This window comes from Toxotes jaculatrix, chromosome 8 (assembly GCF_017976425.1).
Source record: "Toxotes jaculatrix isolate fToxJac2 chromosome 8, fToxJac2.pri, whole genome shotgun sequence".
Taxonomy (NCBI): domain Eukaryota; kingdom Metazoa; phylum Chordata; class Actinopteri; family Toxotidae; genus Toxotes; species Toxotes jaculatrix.
This window is the reverse complement of record NC_054401.1, coordinates 9,438,947-9,444,946: the sequence shown is the minus strand read 5'-3', so window position 1 is coordinate 9,444,946 and position 6,000 is coordinate 9,438,947. Positions and strand designations below refer to the sequence as shown.

Genomic DNA, 6,000 nt, shown 5'->3' with positions numbered 1-6,000 from the left:
CCCCTTCACGTTGAATTTCATCCTACAGTGTTATTAAGGTCACAGCTCCCGCCCACAGGAGACTCTGATTGGATGGTGTCCCTGCTGGGATATTCAATCAGACACCTTGCTCGGGGCTGTGATTGGACACAGCCGGTGCAGTTATGTAAATGAGCACCTGGTGGCGCCTGCTGGCAGGGCTGTAGAGCCTGGGCTGAGGTTGGAGCAACACAGCCAGGGCTTAGATTCAGTGTGGGGGCCGAGGCGCAGGGACCCAGGACGGTCTCTCGCTTGTATTTTCTATCTTCCCTCTTTGTCGACAAGTTTTAAGAACTATTCATCCCAAGAGCGTCAAGTGAAAGTCTGGCTGCGGGTGTAATATCAACCGGTGCGTTCGCCAAGTGAGGAGTATTTTGTTGTTTATTGAGTTGACAGAAGTCGTTCACTGAGCGCAACAGCAGCTTCGGAGCTCAGCGTGGATTATTGACGGGACGCGTTTTGTTCAGGGCAAAAACACAGCTTTACCTTGTTTCATACAGACTTCATCTGAAAGTGTGGACTGCTGTCAAAGCGCACTTCTCCGTGTCTTTTAGGTAAGTAGCCTACCGACAAACTACTTTAAATCCTCCGCGCACTTTACTCCATAATAAGCGGCTGTAATAATATTGCAGCGGATATTTCCAGCCGTCTTTCTGTCTGTCTGTGTGTCTGTCTGCCTCTCACTCTGTGGCTTGGCGTCCTTATGTCTCGGTTTGAGGCGGGCACGGCAGCTCTGGACACTGGCCCACGGGCTGTTGGGAAGCGCGTATGAGGTGTAACGTTGCGTCCGGGCTCTGTGCACGTTTGTGTGGCAAATAACATTGTGGCATTCACTGACTGCGTACCTGAAATATCCTGACGGTGTACATCATAGTCGAGTCTTGTTGCATACTGTGCTGTTCAGCCTCTTACTAAATGTCTGTCCTTGGCAGCAGAGAAAACATTATTCTGGGTCCTGATTTGTGCAGTGACTATTGCTTTCACAATGTTTGTATTCACTTAATATGTTCTAAATGCACTTTTATTTCCTCCATCCTGCCCTTCATCGTTTCAGTTCTTCCCCCACTCATGGCCACTAACTCTCAAAGTGTTGCTTGGGTTTGTTTAAGTTGTCACCAGTCATTCCCTCCTTCCACAGCCTGTTAAAGTCATTCCTCACCAGCTTTACATCACACCTCATTCACAAAACCTCGCAAGTTAAACAAAAGTAATTGTTCCTGGCATGTGGAGCTTTAGAACTACAGCAGCCCTGATGAATGGCTCAGTAAAATGTCTAATGTTTAGGATGACCTCCACACATACAGGTGGTGGTCATCACACAGATCATTAACCCTGCAACCTCACAGCACCACAGGTGACCTCCATTAAGACTGTGAGCTCTGGTTTCATTCACCTCTGGTCTTTGCATGAGGTGGTGGTTCTTTCTGGGAGTGAATCATTCACCGGAACCAAACCTGAAATCGGTGGCCTTGGCACTGAAGGGGCTAACATTTCAGACTTTGGGGATAAGCTGCCAGAAGGTCTGGACTTTGAACAGGATATACAGTTTGTGTTTTCATGGGGTGGTGAGAGTAAATCAATCATGAGGTGTAATAAATGATTCTCCATCCTTCCTGAGAGCAGGATGGTGCAGAAATCGAGAGAAAGTTCTGCTCAAAAACTGCATATCTTAGCTTTCTGCCTGTTTATTTCTGTATAGCAGAAAGGGTCAGCAGGAGAAAGGAGAAAATGTGGGTGTGTTGCATGTGTTTTTGTTGCCGGCTGTGTATTTATGCATGGTTTTGTGCCTGTAGGGAGGCATAGGTGGCCTGATGGAGGAGTTTAACAATGGGCTGTAGTGGGTGTGCAGTGCAGCCGGCAGCCACCTTTCCCACCACATGAAAACGGCACATGTGGGTAGCTTGTTGGCTGGGGTGGGGTGAGCAGGCAGTCCAGAGGAGGTGTAGCATTGTTAGACGAATGGGAAGAGGAGGATGAGGGGGGTTGGTGTGGCTTCATGTGCTATTTGCCAAAAGATAGAGGCAATAAAAGGCCATTTTTCTCCCCGTCCCTCCCTCTTAGTTTCTGTAGCAGAGGCATAAAGTGAGGAGGAGCTCTGAGTGTTGGTATACAGTCCCTCACGGCAAGCACTGGTCTGCTGGATCCCTTTCTAATGGGCATCTGGCTGCTAATTCTCCCAGAGCTTCCCACGAGAGCCATTGGCCCTGCATAGCTGCTTTTTATCAGCTGTACAGTCCAGCAGAGGAGACACAGAATATATTAAATAGTTGGATAGACCAGTTATGTGAGTATAATTGTGAATGCACACACTTGGGGAACTTTTTTTTTTATGATTGATTTGTCTTTGTCATGGCAGGCTTAGAAAATTACATAATATGATTTGTGGAGAGGTTCGCACAGAGCAAAGTAATTTGTCTGACAGTATCTGTGAAATGGCTGTTATGTGTTTTGTTTTGGTCTTTACAGATTCTAAGAATCAACAAAAAAAGTCTTGGAAAGCTCTTTTTTATGTGCAAAACAAGAAAAAATGAAGTGAGGTTTTGTGTTATTGCTGTTGTCTTGTGATTAAAAACACACAGATGGCTGCCTGTGTGCAAGCTTGCACACACACACGCACACACGCACAGAAGCAGGATTTGGTGTCTACAGTGGGAACGCTGGTTTGTCCAGTCTGGTTGATCATTGACCTCAGTCTCTTGTTCTCTATCTGGCTCATTGTTTTGGTGCGAGCCAGTGCTTTTTGACTTTGTGTTTGTGTTTCTAGTTGTTGACCATTCTGAAAAGACTTTTAGCAGGTGGGTACAAATTCTAAATCCAAAGGCCATTCCTGCACAATGACTGAATTGCACGTTTTGCACAGTTGCCTGGCCTTAATGGCAATGTGGCTATAAAAGAGAACGATGATGATACTGGTGTTTTCAGTTCAAAAGGACTGTCTTTTATGGGACCTCTATTGCGGCGATTGTGTGTTAGGCAGCATCGCCACTAAATTCTGTTTGGTCGTAATTGGCTCCCGACAGACTGAACAAGAACCTCAAGGCCAGTGGAAGAATTCATTTAAGTCCAAAGACACGATGCGGTTACTTGCTGCCCCTCTCTCTACGGTCCCCTACTAATCGGAAATGAAACCAATTGAAGGCAGGAGTCCTCTGTCCACCCAGATTTTCTAAACCAATTTCCCCCCAGTCTAGACAGCTGGACTTTCAGTTCTTCAATTGCATTTGCTGTATGTGTGGTCACATGCTGAGCAAGCCTGACACGACTGTCAGAGAAACAAATTCATCGTGTAATGGGCGGTGACACTTCAAAGCAGGATCCATGGTGTTCTTGGGCTTTAGTTGTCACTGAGTTCTCAAATCTCTATTTGATTTCCTCTCTATGAATCTCCAAAGTCCTGCCTTCTTTCAGATCAGCCCTCCCCACCCCTCCTTCATTCCCCTGTCCCTCCATCACACCCTGATATCCACCATACCTTTGATCCCCTAATTGATCATTCTGGCAATCTGTCTGTCTCTCTCTCTACATCTAACGTGGAACACAGATTCTCCTTCTTCATCTTCTGTCTCCCCATTCCCTTTGAAGCAGCACTAGATGTTTCATTTATCCTCCTCCCTCCTTCTTCTCATCCATCTCATCCTATCATCCCTGTGACTGTCCTCATTGATCTGTTTGCTCTTCCCGTTGGGGTTGCCCTGGTTAGATAGCAATGTTGCGGTGTGGATGTAAGCAAACGGGTAATATTTTGGCAGCTGAGGATTCTTCAAAGAATTTGCCACAGTCTCTTATCAAGACCTTGGTTTCATGCTTCATTTTACCTAAGGAACCATTATAAATGTTTCTGCATATTTCCCAAAATTAAAAGCGGCCCATGTTTGAGGTGCTAATACGTACATGATATAATTCATTAACTATCAGCATGTGGCAAAGTAGTTTGTCTTGAGAAGAAAAGTACAAAAAAAGAAGTTGGCAAGTAATACCTCGCTAATCTATAATTTCTCAAGTTAAATAAATGTTTTATGGCTCAGAAATAATAAAATAGTCTTATTAAAAGTGCACTCTTCTGATTTAGCATTGTGCTCCTACACCACTGTCTGACTTTGATGGACAGTTTTTAAAAAGTGATCAAAATTAAAGCAGGAGACCCAGAGAATATCGTCTTGTTTTTTGTTTTATTTTTATATGCTGTGCATTTTTACCCCTTGTCAAAAACTGGCGGCTACATTACCCACAATGCAACTCGACTGCCAACACTTTAGTTGGAGATTCTGCATGTTATGCTTGTAGTGGCTTATGCAACCTTGAGCCGCTTGCCTCAAGCAAAGATGAGGAGCGGGCTACCGAGGTCTGATAAGCTCACTTCTTTCTAGCTCCACACTCCCAGAATTTTTTTTTTTTTTTCAGTTTTAAACTTGTAACCGTAAAGCAACATTGCCACCAGTGACATCACCTGAGGCAATTTATCAGACTTCATACAAGTTCTTTCACATCTGTAGTAGTACTTCCCTGTACTACTGTGAAGGCCTGTGAACAGACTTTAATGTGCAAAATGAGTGAATTTCTCCTTCTAAGTCGTATGAGTAAGTTAATCTGATTAGAAAAAAACAGTGCCTGAGTGATGAAGCTGAATGCTGTGAGCTGAAACCAACTGTGAATTATGTTGTGTTCCTTCACGTGTCTCGCCAACAACTGGCAGTTAAAGTTATCGCTTCTGGAAAAAGAAGACAAACCTTTTGAACGATGGAAACTCACAAACCTAAAAGCCGGCATGTTCTCTCCCTCTTTCTTTCTTTCTAGTTTTTTTTGTTTTCATCTCTGTTCAAATCCTCACACTGTGGTGGTGTTTTCGCCCAAGTTGCCAGCACACACCGTGCCTCTTGTGGCTCAGTATACCACTAATAATTACTAATGGCTTCTGGCAAAGTAAGTGCTTCTGAAACTGTGTTAGAACATGGAAGAAAATTGTGTTCAACATCAAAGGCTACCTTCTTCTTCTTCAATATGTCATCTCTTCATATAATGAATTTGAGTTGTAAAGACATCGACATTGAGTGGGGCACACCTGTCTGTCTTTCTCTCAGAGGTGTTTAGAGGAGCACATTAGCATCAGGAAACAGTTGCGTGATGTGTAATTTAGCTCTTTTCAGGGGGCTTTTTTTCTGCTGAGAGGGAGGAGGAGGATTGCAAATGTGATTGAGGTATCAGCCTGAGGCTTTTAACAGAGATGAACTCTGTGTGTGTGTGTTTATGTGTGTGACTAGGGTTTTAGCAAAGTGCAGACTTTATATTAATCAGGCCACCACAAATACAAATTTTGGATCCTAATTTGCTTGTGTTTTTTTTTTTTTTGCCTGCTGCAGTAGCAAAACACCAAACAGCACAGAGACCCCTGACAAGACTTTCTCTGTGCTCAGCTGTCGTTCATTAGAAATGAGAAGGAGACATCTGTTAGAGGGCTGTGTTAGGCCAGACTGTTTTTTTCTCACTTTGACTCAAAATGCTGAGTCTTGCTGAACTCATTCCTGTTTGACCTGATCTCTCTGGTTTTTCTTTCTGCTCTCTTCTGTTTCTCTTCAGGCTATCCTTCTTTCCCTCCATCCCTCTTTCCCTCTTCTCGGTTTCAATAGCTGCTCATTGGATGAATAATTCTCACCCTCCTGCGGGCAAAGAGTTGCCTTAGTCTCACGCTTGCTCTGCCATTCTTTGTCTCTTCGTTTAAATACTGGAGGAAATTTTCCTCCACTGTGGCATTCTTCTGTCTGTCCGTCTGTGTATCTTTCTGCGGCCGTTTTCTCTCTGCCCATTGTGAGAGTTGCACTGTGCTGTCACATGCCTCTCCTTTCTCCCTTCACCTCATCGTCCCCTCTGCCTCTCACTTGTTCTCTGACAGGTGGCAGTGAGACTGTGCAAATTGAATTCGGGGAATTGGGCTGCAGTTTGCCATCACACTGCAGCCCTAAAACAGCTTTGGCGTCAAACTGGAAC

The 6,000-nt window shown here is 44.5% G+C and overlaps 1 protein-coding gene across 4 annotated transcripts in view; it reads left to right on the top strand.

Annotated features, from left to right (window-relative positions):
* The first annotated feature begins 227 nt into the window (after nt 1-227).
* The window catches only part of ddr1 (discoidin domain receptor tyrosine kinase 1), a 36,035-nt gene continuing 30,262 nt past the window's right edge, over nt 228-6,000 (top strand). For all 4 annotated transcript variants that reach the window (XM_041044164.1, XM_041044165.1, XM_041044163.1 and 1 more), the window contains exon 1: nt 228-572. The gene's annotated coding sequence lies outside the window, so the exon portion shown is untranslated. The remainder of the gene's footprint in view (nt 573-6,000) is intronic.